The sequence below is a fragment of the Arachis hypogaea genome, chromosome 10, assembly GCF_003086295.3.
Source record: "Arachis hypogaea cultivar Tifrunner chromosome 10, arahy.Tifrunner.gnm2.J5K5, whole genome shotgun sequence".
In the NCBI taxonomy this organism is placed as follows: Eukaryota; Viridiplantae; Streptophyta; class Magnoliopsida; order Fabales; family Fabaceae; genus Arachis; species Arachis hypogaea.
Window position 1 is genome coordinate 81,573,612 of NC_092045.1, and position 12,510 is coordinate 81,586,121.

The window sequence follows — 12,510 nt, forward strand, 5'->3', positions numbered from 1 at the left end:
CACAGTATGGAGGACATTTTGGAAGTGAGCGAACAGCCACTAAAGTCCTCCAGTGTGGCTTCTACTGGCCTACTCTCTATAAAGATTCCCGAGAGTTTGTGCGTAACTGTGACAGTTGCCAAAGAGCTGGTAACCTGCCTCACGGATATGCCATGCCTCAACAAGGGATATTAGAGATAGAACTGTTTGATGTATGGGGAATTGACTTTATGGGGCCATTCCCACCATCATACTCAAACACTTACATTCTGGTGGCAGTGGACTATGTATCTAAGTGGGTAGAAGCAATTGCTACACCCACTAATGATACAAAGACCGTACTGAAATTCCTCCAGAAAAACATTTTCAGCAGGTTTGGAGTGCCCAGAGTGCTAATCAGTGACGGGGGCACTCATTTCTGCAATAAACAGCTACACCTTGCTATGGTTAGGTATGGAATTAGCCACAAAGTGGCAACTCCATATCATCCACAGACAAATGGGCAAGCTGAGGTCTCTAACAGAGAGCTAAAAAGAATCCTAGAACGGACTGTGATAGCCCGAAGAAAGGATTGGGCAAAGAGCTTGGATGATGCTCTGTGGGCATACAGAACAGCATTCAAGACTCCTATAGGAACCTCCCCATACCAACTGGTGTATGGGAAGGCCTGTCATTTGCCTGTGGAACTGGAACATAAAGCCTACTGGGCAACCAGATTCCTAAACATGGATGCACAGTTAGCTGGTGAAAAAAGACTGCTCCAGCTAAATGAGCTAGAGGAGTTCAGACTCAATGCCTTTGAAAATGCAAAAATTTATAAGGAAAAGGCAAAGAAATGGCATGACAAGAAGTTGTCAACCAGAGTCTTTGAGCCAGGACAAAAAGTTCTGCTCTTCAACTCTAGGCTCAGACTGTTTCCAGGAAAACTCAAATCCCGTTGGAGGGGTCCGTATGTGATTACAGGAGTGTCACCATATGGATATGTTGAGCTTCAGGATATTGATTCTGACAAGAAGTTCATTGTTAATGGACAGAGAATCAAGCATTATCTTGAAGGAAACTTTGAGCAGGAATGCTCAGAACTGAGGCTTGAGTGATTCTCAGTGAAAGTCCAGCTAAAGACAGTAAAGAAGCGCTTGCTGGGAGGCAACCCAGTCATTAGGAGGTTATATGATTAGTTCTTACAGAGGCAAGTATAAAAAATGAAGGAATTCACAGAGTTACAGAAGGATTCAGCTCAAAAAGCAGAGAAAATGAGCTTACTGGCGAAAAAACGCCAGTAAGGTGCATTTTGGGCGTTAAACGCCAGAATGGGTACCATTCTGGGCGTTTAACGCCAGGAATGGTGCCATTTTGGGCGTTAAACGCCAGAATGGGCACCATTCTGGGCGTTTAACGCCAGGTGTGCAGCATCCTGGGCGTTTTGAAAAACGCCCAGTGATAAAGGCTTTCTGGCGTTTAACGCCAGCCAGGGCACCTGGCTGGGCGTTAAACGCCCAAAAGGGGTAGCAAATGGGCGTTAAACGCCAGAATGGGTGCCATTCTGGGCGTTTAACGCCAGAAAGGTGGGGGGACCACATTTTTGTTTTCAACTCAAATTTTTTCAAACTTTCCTCTTTTTAACCATACTCTTCTACATAAATGCACTTCAACCTTTCATCATTCACTTTCAAATCTTCACAAATCAAAACCATTCTTCAAATCTATTTCAAATTAATCCCAAATCTTCTTCAAAAACTCACCCTTTTCTCAATTTCTTTCCATATCTTCTTAAATCTTCTTTCAAATTTTTATTTTTTCGAAATCTCTTCTCCCCACCCTTATAAATTCACGTTTGGAACCCCCTTTACCCACACCATTCGAATTTCCTCTTCCTCTCTCTATCTTCTTTCTTTTCTTTTGCTTGAGGACAAGCAAACCTCTAAGTTTGGTGTGCTTTTCCGTGATCACTAAGCCAAGATTCATCAATATCATGGCTCCTAAAGGAAAACAAACCAATTTAAGAGGCAAGAAAGAGAATAATCCAAAGAATCTTTGGAATCAAGAGAAGTTCTTAACCAAAGAACATGAAGACCATTATCACAAAATAATGGGTATGAGGTCAGTGATCCCGGAAGTTAAATTTGATCTGAAAGAAGATGAATATCCGGAGATCCAAGAGCAAATTCGAAACAGAGGTTGGGAAGTTCTGACCAATCCTGAAATAAAGGTTGGAAGGAACATGGTTCAGGAATTCTACTCTAATCTGTGGTTAACAGATAAGCAGAGAATGACTGGAACTGCTTACCATACCTACAGAACCATGGTCAGAGGGCAAGTTATGTACTTCCATCTGGACAAAATAAGAGAAATCTTCAAACTACCTCAACTGCAAGATGATCCTGATTCCTTCAATAGGAGGATGGTGAGAGTAGATAAAGGGTTGGATCAAGTTCTAGAGGACATATGCCTCCCTGGGACTAAGTGGATAACCAATTCAAAGGGTGTCCCAAACCAACTCAAGAGGGGAGACCTCAAACCAATTGCAAGAGGTTGGCTAGACTTTATTGGGCGTTCCATACTACCCACTAGCAACCGTTCTGAGGTCACCATCAAGAGAGCAGTGATGATTCATTGCATTATGCTTGGAAAAGAAGTGGAGGTCCATCATGTGATTGCTTATGAGATCTACACAATTGCAAATAAGAATTCCACTGTAACCAAATTGGCTTATCCAAGCCTGATCTCCTTGCTCTGTAAAGAGGCTGGGGTGAAGATGGAAGCAGATGAATTCATACCCATTGAACGGCCAATCACCAAGAAGTCAATGGAAGGAGCAAGAGAAGCAGGGGCGTGAAATCCAAGAGTTGAAACGCCAAAAGTTCTCCTCTCAAGCTGAGGGAGCATCCACTTCTCAAAATCAAGGTTGTTGAGTCCTAACTCTGTGAAAACCTCTATCATTAGGAGCCTATGTTTGCGTTTTTTTTTCCTTTGTATTGTTTTTATTTTTCGTTTTTCTAGTCTCATTTTATATCTATTTTTTAGTTTTGTTTTAATTCACAATTAATAAAATTGAAATTTTATGCCTTAAAGATATGAATGTCTTATGAATCCATCACCTCTCTTAAATGAAAAATGCTTTAATCACAAAAGAACAAGAAGTACAGGATTTCAAAATTTATCATTGAAACTAGTTGAATTAGTTTGATGTGGTGACAATACTTTTTGCTTTCTGAATGAATGCTTGAACAGTGCATATGTCTCTTGAATTTGTTGTTTTGAGAATGCTAAAAAAAAATTGTTGGCTCTTGAAAGAAGAAAGAAAAAGAGAACTGTTATTGAGGATCTAAAAATCATTAGATTGATTCTTGAAGCAAGAAAAAGCAGTGGATACAAAAAAAAATTTTCGAAAAAAAGAGAAGAAGAAAAGAAAAAGAAAAAGAGAAAAAGAAAGAAATAAAGTTGTGATCCAAGGCATCAAGAGTGTGCTTAAGAACCCTGGACACCTCTAATTGGGGACTTTAGCAAAGCTGAGTCACAATCTGAAAAGGTTCACCCAATTATGTGTCTGTGGCATGTATGTATCCGGTGGTAATACTGGAAGACAGAGTGCTTTGGGCCACAGCCAAGACTCATACACTAGCTATGTTCAAGAATCATTATGCTCAACTAAGAGAATCAATAACACTATCTGAGTACTGAGTTCTTATAGATGCCAATCATTCTGAACTTCAAGGGATAGAGTGAGATGCCAAAACTGTTCGGAGGCAAAAAGCTACTAGTCCCGCTCATCTAATTGGAGCTATGTTTCCTTGATATTTTGGAGTCTATAGTATATTCTCTTCTTTTTATCCTATTTTGATTTTCAGTAGCTTGGGGACAAGCAACAATTTAAGTTTGGTGTTGTGATGAGCGGATAATTTGTATGCTTTTTGGCATTGTTTTTAGTATGTTTTTAGTATAATCTAGTTAGTTTTTAGTATATTTTTATTAGTTTTTAGCTAAAATTCACTTTTCTGGACTTTACTATGAGTTTGTGTGTTTTTCTGTGATTTCAGGTATTTTCTGGCTGAAATTGAGGGTCCTGAGCAAAAATCTGATTCCGAGACCAAAAAGGACTGCAGATGCTGTTGGATTCTGACCTCCCTGCACTCGAAGTGGATTTTCTGGAGCCACAGAAGCCCAATTGGCGCGCTCTCAACGGCGTTGGAAAGTAGACATCCTGGGCTTTCCAGCACTATATGATAGTCCATACTTTGCCCAAGATTTGATGGCCCAAACCGGCGTGGCAAAACAGCCTCAGAAATTCCAGCGTTAAACGCCGGAACTGGCATAAAACTTGGAGTTAAACGCCCAAACTGGCATGAAAGCTGGCGTTTAACTCCAGAAAAGGTCTCTACACGAAAATGCTTCATTGTTCAGCCCAAGCACACACCAAGTGGACCCAGAAGTGGATTTTTACGTCATTTACTCATTTCTGTACACCCTAGGTTACTAGTTTACTATTAATAGGATCTTTTGACATTGTATCAGCACCTTATGACCTCATGACACTTTACACCCTTCTTTGTGTACTTTCCACATCATGAGTCTCTAAACCCCATGGTTGGGGGTGAGGAGCTCTGCTGTGTCTTGATGGATTAATGCAATTACTACTGTTTCTCATTCAATCATGCTTGCTTCCATTCTAAGATAATACTTGTTCTTAATCCGGATGAAGGTGATGATCCGTGACAATCATCATCATTCTCAACTATGAACGTGTGCCTGACAACCACCTCTGTTCTACCTTAGATTAAGTAGTTATCTCTTGGATTCTTTAACCAGAATCTTCGTGGTATAAGCTAGAACTGATGGCAGCATTCAAGAGAATCCGGAAGGTCTAAACCTTGTCTGTGGTATTCTGAGTAGGATTCAATGACTGAATGACTGTGACGTGCTTCAAACTCCTGAAGGCGGGGTGGTGCGCGAAATTGTGAACAATACTTTTTCACAACTCTCATAATCCCCGGTAATGGCTCCAAAAACTTGGTGGCTCAATACCATGGCATTACACAACTTCGCACAACTAACCAGCAAGTGCACTGGGTCGTCCAAGTAATAAACCTTACGCGAGTAAGGGTCGATCCCACGGAGATTGTTAGTATTGAAGCAAGCTATGATCATCTTGTAAATCTTAGTCAGGCAAACTCAAATGGATATAGTGATGAACGAAAATAACACAAAAGTAAAGATAGAGATACTTATGTAATTCATTGGTAGGAACTTCAGATAAGCGTATGAAGACGCCTTCCCTTCCATCTCTCTGCTTTCCTACTGCCTTCATCCAATCCTTCTTACTCCTTTCCATGGCAAGCTCGTGTAGGGTTTCACTGTTGTCAGCAGCTACCTCCCATCCTCGCAGTGAAAACTAATGCTCATACACTCTGTCACAGTGCGGCTAATCACCGGTTTGGTTCCCTCCCCTACCGGAATAGAATCACTCTTTTGCGTCTGTCACTAATGCCCAGTAGGTTACAGGTTTGAAGCACGTCACAGTCATTCAATCATTGAATCCTACTCAGAATACCACAGACAAGGTTTAGACCTTCCGGATTCTCTTGAATGCCGCCATCAGGTCCTGCCTATACCACGAAGACTCTGATCTCACGGAATGGTTGGCTCGTTTGTCAGGCGAGCACTCGGTTGTCAGGCGATCAACCATGCATCGTGCAATCAGGAATCCAAGAGATATTCACCAAGCCTCAAATGCTTGTAGAACAAGAGTGGTTGTCAGTCACTTTGTTCATGAGTGAGAATGGTGATGGGCGTCAATCATCACCTTCATCAAGTTGAAGAACAAGTGATATCTTGGAACAAGAACAAGCGGAATTGAATGGAAGAACAATAGTAATTGCATTAATACTCGAGGTACAGCAGAGCTCCACACCTTAATCTATGGTGTGTAGAAGCTCCACCGTTGAAAATACATAAGCATAAGGTCTAGGCATGGCCGAATGGCCAGCCTCCCAATGATCTAAGATAGCATAAAAATGAAGATAGCTACCAAAGTCTCTATCATGATCTAAGAACTAGATGTCCAAAGATGAAAATACAATAGTAAAAGGTCCTACTTATAAGAACTAGTAGCCTAAGGTGTACAGAAATGAGTAAATGACATAAAAATCCACTTCCGGGCCCACTTGGTGTGTGCTTGGGCTGAGCAATGAAGCAAATTTCGTGCAGAGACTCTTCTTGGAGTTAAACGCCAGCTTTAGTGCCAGTTTGGGCGTTTAACTCCCATTTGGGTGCCAGTTCCAGCGTTTAACGCTGGGATTTCTTGAGGTGACTTTGAACGCCGGTTTGGGCCATCAAATCTTGGGAAAAGTATGGACTATCATATATTTCTGGAAAGCCCAGGATGTCTACTTTCCAACGCCGTTGAGAGCGCGCCAATTGGGCTTCTGTAGCTCCAGAAAATCCACTTCGAGTGCAGGGAGGTCAGAATCCAACAGCATCTGCAGTCCTTTTTGGTCTCTGAATCAGATTTTTGCTCAGGTCCCTCAATTTCAGCCAGAAAATACCTGAAATCACAGAAAAACACACAAACTCATAGTAAAGTCCAGAAAAGTGAATTTTAACTAAAAACTAATAAAAAATATACTAAAAACTAACTAGATCATACCAAAAACATACTAAAAACAATGCCAAAAAGTATACAAATTATCCGCTCATCACAACACCAAACTTAAATTGTTGCTTGTCCCCAAGCAACTGAGAATCAAATAAGATAAAAAGAAGAGAATATGCAATGAATCCCAAAAACATCTATGAAGATCAGTATTAATTAGATGAGCGGGGCTTTTAACTTTTTGCTTCTGAATAGTTTTGGCATCTCACTCTATCCTTTGAAATTCAGAATGATTGGCTTCTTTAGGAACTCAGAGTCCAGATAGTGCTAATGATTCTCTTAGTGAAGTATGATGATTCTTGAACATAGCTATTTATTGAGTCTTGGCTGTGGCCCAAAGCACTCTGTCTTCCAGTATTACCACCGGATACATACATGCCACAGACACATAATTGGGTGAACCTTTTCAGATTGTGACTCAGCTTTGCTAAAGTCCCCAATTAGAGGTGTCCAGGGTTCTTAAGCACACTCTTATTTGCCTTGGATCACAACTCTTTATTCTCTATTTTTTTTCGTTTTTCTTTTTCTTTTTCTTTTTTTTTTGATTTTTTTTTTGAATAGCTTTTTCTTGCTTCAAGAATCATTTTTAATGATTTTTCAGATCCTCAGTAACATGTCTCTTTTTTCATCATTCTTTCAAGAGCCAACATTCATGAACCACAAATTCAAGATACATATGCACTGTTTAAGCATACATTCAGAGAACAAAAATATTACCACCACATCAAAATAATTAAACTATTATAAAATTCAAAATTCATGCAATTCTTCCTTTTTCAATTAAGCACATTTTTATTCAAGAAAGGTGATGGATTCATAGGACATTCATAACTTTAAGGCATAGACACTAAGACACTAATGATCACAAGACACAAACATGGATAAACATAAGCATAAATTTTCGAAAAACAGAAGAACAAATAACAAGGAAATCAAAGAACGGGTCCACCTTAGTGATGGCGGCTCTTTCTTGCTCTTGACGATCCTATGGAGTGCTTGAGCTCCTCAATGTCTCTTCCTTGTCTTTGTTGCTCCTCCCTCATGATTCTTTGATCTTCTCTAATCTCATGAAGGATGATGGAGTGTTCTTGATGCTCCACCCTTAGTTGTCCCATGTTGGAACTCAACTCTCCTAGGGAGGTGTGTAGTTGCTCCCAATAGTTTTGTGGAGGAAAATTCATCCCTTGAGGAATCTCAGGGATCTCATGATGAGTGGGATCTCTTGTGTACTCCATCCTTTTCTTGGTGATGGGCTTGTCCTCATCAATGGGGATGTCTCCCTCTATGTCAACTCCAACTGAATAACAGAGGTGACAGATGAGATGAGGAAAGGCTAACCTTGCCAAGGTGGAGGTCTTGTCCGCCACCTTATAGAGTTCTTGGGCTATAACCTCATGAACCTCTATTTCTTCTCCAATCATGATGCTATGGATCATGATAGCCCGGTCTATGGTAACTTCGGACCGGTTGCTAGTGGGAATGATTGAGCGTTGTATGAACTCTAACCATCCTCTAGCCACGGGCTTGAGGTCATGCCTTCTCAATTGAACCGGCTTTCCTCTTGAATCTTGCTTCCATTGTGCGCCCTCTTCACATATGACTGTGAGGACTTGGTCCAACCTTTGATCAAAGTTGACACTTCTAGTGTAAGGATGCTCATCTCCTTGCATCATAGGCAAGTTGAACGCCACCCTCACACTCTCCGGACTAAAATCCAAGTATTTCCCCCGAACCATAGTAAGATAATTCTTTGGATTCGGGTTCACACTTTGGTCATGGTTCTTGGTGATCCATGCATTGGCATAGAACTCTTGAACCATCAAGATTCCGACTTGTTGAATGGGGTTGGTAAGAACTTCCCAACCTCTTCTTCGGATCTCATGTCGGATCTCCGGATATTCACCCTTTTTGAGTGAAAAAGGGACCTCGGGGATCACCTTCTTCAAGGCCACAACTTCATAGAAGTGGACTTGATGCACCTTTGAGAGGAATCTATCCATCTCCCATGACTCGGAGGTGGAAGCCTTTGCCTTCCCTTTCCTCTTTCTAGAGGTTTCTCCGGCCTTGGATGCCATAATGGTTATGGAAAAACGAAAAAGCAACGCTTTTACCACACCAAACTTAAAATGTTTGCTCGTCCTCGAGCAAAAGAAGAAAGAAGAGAGTAGAAGAAGAAGAAATGAGGAATAGGGAGATGGTGGTGTGTTCGGCCAAAGAGAGGGAGAAGTGGTGTTTAGGTTGTGTGAAAATGAAGGGTTGAAGAAGGGTATATATAGGAGAGAGGGGGTAAAGGGTTCGGCCATGATGGGTGGGTTTGGGAGGGAAAGTGGTTTGAATTTGAAGGGTGAGGTTGGTGGGGGTTTATGAAGGATGGATGTGAGTGGTGAAGAGAAGAATGGGATTTGATAGGTGAGGGGTTTTTGGGGAAGAGGTGTTGAGGTGATTGGTGAATGGGGGAAGAAGAGAGAGAGTGATGGTAGGGTCCTGTGGGGTCCACAGATCCTGTGGTGTCAAGGAAAAGGCATCCTTGCACCAAATGGCATCAAAATCCACGTTTTGAGCCATTTCTGGCGTTAAACGCCGGGCTGGTGCCCATTCCTGGCGTTTAACGCCAGGTTCTTGCCCTTTACTAGCGTTTAACGCCAGTCTGGTGCCCCTTTCTGGCGTTAAACGCCCAGAAGGGTGCCAGACTGGGCGTTAAACGCCCAACTGCTAGGCTGACTGGCGTTTAAACGCCAGCAGCATCTTCCTCCAGGGTGTGCTGTTTTTCTTCCTGTTTTTCATTTTGTTTTTGCTTTTTTCATTGTTTTTGTGACTTCTTATGATCATCAACCTACAAAAAAAAGATAAAATAACAAAAGAAAATAATTAATTATAAAACATTGGGTTGCCTCCCAACAAGCGCTTCTTTATTGTCATTAGCTTGACAGAGGACTCTCATGGAGCCTCAGAAATGCTCAGAACCGTGTTGGAACCTCCCAACACCAAACTTAGAGTTTGAATGTGGGGGTTCAACACCAAACTTAGAGTTTGGTTGTGGCCTCCCAACACCAAACTTAGAGTTTGGTTGTGGCCTCCCAACACCAAACTTAGAGTTTGGTTGTGGGGGCTCTGTTTGGCTCTGTTTTGAGAGAAGCCCTTCATGCTTCTTCTCCATGATGACAGAGGTATATCCTTGGGCCTTAAACACCAAGGATTCTTCATTCACTTGAATGATCAACTCTCCTCTATCAACATCAATCACAGCCTTTGCTGTGGCTAGGAAGGGTCTGCCAAGGATGATGGATTCATCCATACATTTCCCCGTCTCTAGGACTATGAAATCAGTAGGGATGTAATGGTCTTCAATCTTCACCAAAACATCCTCTACAAGTCCATAAGCTTGTTTTCTTGAGTTGTCTGCCATCTCTAGTGAGATTTTTGCAGCTTGTACCTCATAGATCCCTAATTTCTCCATTACAGAGAGGGGCATGAGGTTTACACTTGATCCTAAGTCACACAAGGCCTTCTTGAAGGTCATGGTGCCTATGGTACAAGGTATAGAAAACTTCCCAGGGTCCTGCCTCTTTTGAGGCAATTGCTGCCTAGACAAGTTATCCAGTTCTTTGGTGAGCAAAGGGGGTTCATCCTCCCAAGTCTCATTTCCAAATAACTTGTCATTTAGCTTCATGATTGCTCCAAGGTATTTAGCAACTTGCTCTTCAGTGACATACTCATCCTCTTCAGAGGAAGAATACTCATCAGAGCTCATGAATGGCAGAAGTAAGTCCAATGGAATCTCTATGGTCTCATCTTGAGCCTCAGATTCCCAAGGTTCCTCATTGGGGAACTCATTGGAGGTCAGTGGACGTCCATTGAGGTCTTCCTCAGTGGCGTTCACTGCCTCTTCTTCCTCCTAGAATTCGGCCATGTTGATGGCCTTGCACTCTCCTTTTGGATTTTCTTCTGTGTTGCTTGGAAGAGTACTTGGAGGGAGTTCAGTAATTTTCTTGCTCAGCTGACCCACTTGTCCTTCCAGATTCCTAATGGAAGATCTAGTTTCAGTCATAAAACTTTGAGTGGTTTTGATTAGATCAGAGACCATGGTTGCCAAGTCAGAATTATTCTGCTTGGAACTCTCTGTCTGTTGCTGAGAAGATGATGGAAAAGGCTTGCTATTGCTAAACCTGTTTCTTCCACCATTATTGTTATTGAAACCTTGTTGGGGTCTCTGTTGATCCTTCCATGAAAGATTTGGATGATTCCTCCATGAAGGATTGTAGGTGTTTCCATAGGGTTCTCCCATGTAATTCACCTCTTCTATTGAAGGGTTCTCAGGATCATAAGCTTCTTCCTCAGATGAAGCTTCCTTAGTACTGCTTGGTGCATTTTGCATCCCAGACAGACTTTGAGAAATCATACTGACTTGTTGAGTCAATATTTTATTCTGAGCCAATATGGCATTCAGAGTGTCAATCTCAAGAACTCCTTTCTTCTGACTAGTCCCATTGTTCACAGGATTTCTTTCAGAAGTGTACATGAATTGGTTATTTGCAACCATTTCAATCAGTTCTTGAGCTTCAGTAGGCGTCTTCTTCAGATGAAGAGATCCTCCAGAAGAGCTATCCAAGGACATCTTGGACAGTTCAGAGAGACCATCATAAAAAATACCTATGATGCTCCATTCAGAAAGCATATCAGTGGGACACTTTCTGATCAATTGTTTGTATCTTTCCCAAGCTTCATAGAGGGATTCTCCTTCCTTCTGTCTGAAGGTTTGGACTTCCACTCTAAGCTTACTCAATTTTTGAGGTGGAAAGAACTTTGCCAAGAAGGCATTGACTAGCTTTTCCCAAGAGTCCAGGCTTTCTTTAGGTTGAGAGTCCAACCATGTTCTAGCTCTGTCTCTTACAGCAAAAGGGAATAGCATCAGTCTGTAGACCTCAGGGTCAACCCCATTAGTCTTGACTGTGTCACAGATTTGCAAGAACTCAGCTAAAAACTGATGAGGATCTTCCAGTGGAAGTCCATGGAACTTGCAATTCTGTTGCATTAGAGAAACTAATTGAGGTTTAAGCTCAAAGTTGTTTGCTCCAATGGCAGGGATAGAGATGCTTCTCCCATAGAAGTCGGGAGTAGGTGCAGTAAAGTCACCCAGCACCTTCCTTGCATTGTTGGCATTGTTGTTGTTTTCGGCTGCCATATGTTCCTCTTCCTTGAAGAGTTCGTTCAAGTGCTCTAAAGAGAGTTGTGCCTTGGCTTCTCTTAGCTTTCTCTTCAAGGTCCTTTCAGGTTCAGGATCAGCCTCAACAAGAATGCCTTTGTCTTTGCTCCTGCTCATAAGAAAGAGAAGGGAACAAGAAAATATGGAATCCTCTATGTCACAGTATAGAGATTCCTTGAAGTGTCAGAGGAAAAGAAGAGTAGAAGACAGAAGTGGAAAATTCGAACTTATCAGAGAGAATGGAGTTCGAATTTTTGCATTAAAGGATAGTGTTAGTCCATAAATAGAAGGATGTGAGAAGGAGGGAAGTGATTTTTCGAAAATTAAGTGAAAAATTTTGAAAACATTTTTGAAAAACATTATTTAATTTTCGAAAATGAAAAGGGAAAAGAAATCAAATGATTTTTGAAAAAGATTTTGAAATTAGAAATCAGAAACATTTGATTGAAAACTATTTTGAAAAAGATGTGGTTAAGAAGATATGATTGGTTTTAAAAAGATGTGATTGAGAAGATATGATTTGAAAAACATTTTAAAAAGATTTGATTTGAAAATTAAAAACTTGACTTAACAAGAAAAGATATGATTCAAACATTAAACCTTTCTCAACAGAAAAGGCAACATACTTGAAATGTTGAATCAAATCATTAATTGATAGTAAGTTTCTTTGAAAAAGGAA

The 12,510-nt window shown here is 41.2% G+C and overlaps 1 non-coding gene across 1 annotated transcript; it reads left to right on the forward strand.

Annotated features, from left to right (window-relative positions):
- Positions 1-11,297: 11,297 nt before the first annotated feature.
- On the forward strand, positions 11,298-11,405 carry LOC112719005 (small nucleolar RNA R71). Its single transcript, XR_003161330.1, has one exon. It is a non-coding gene; the product is annotated as a small nucleolar RNA R71 (small nucleolar RNA).
- Positions 11,406-12,510: the final 1,105 nt, after the last annotated feature.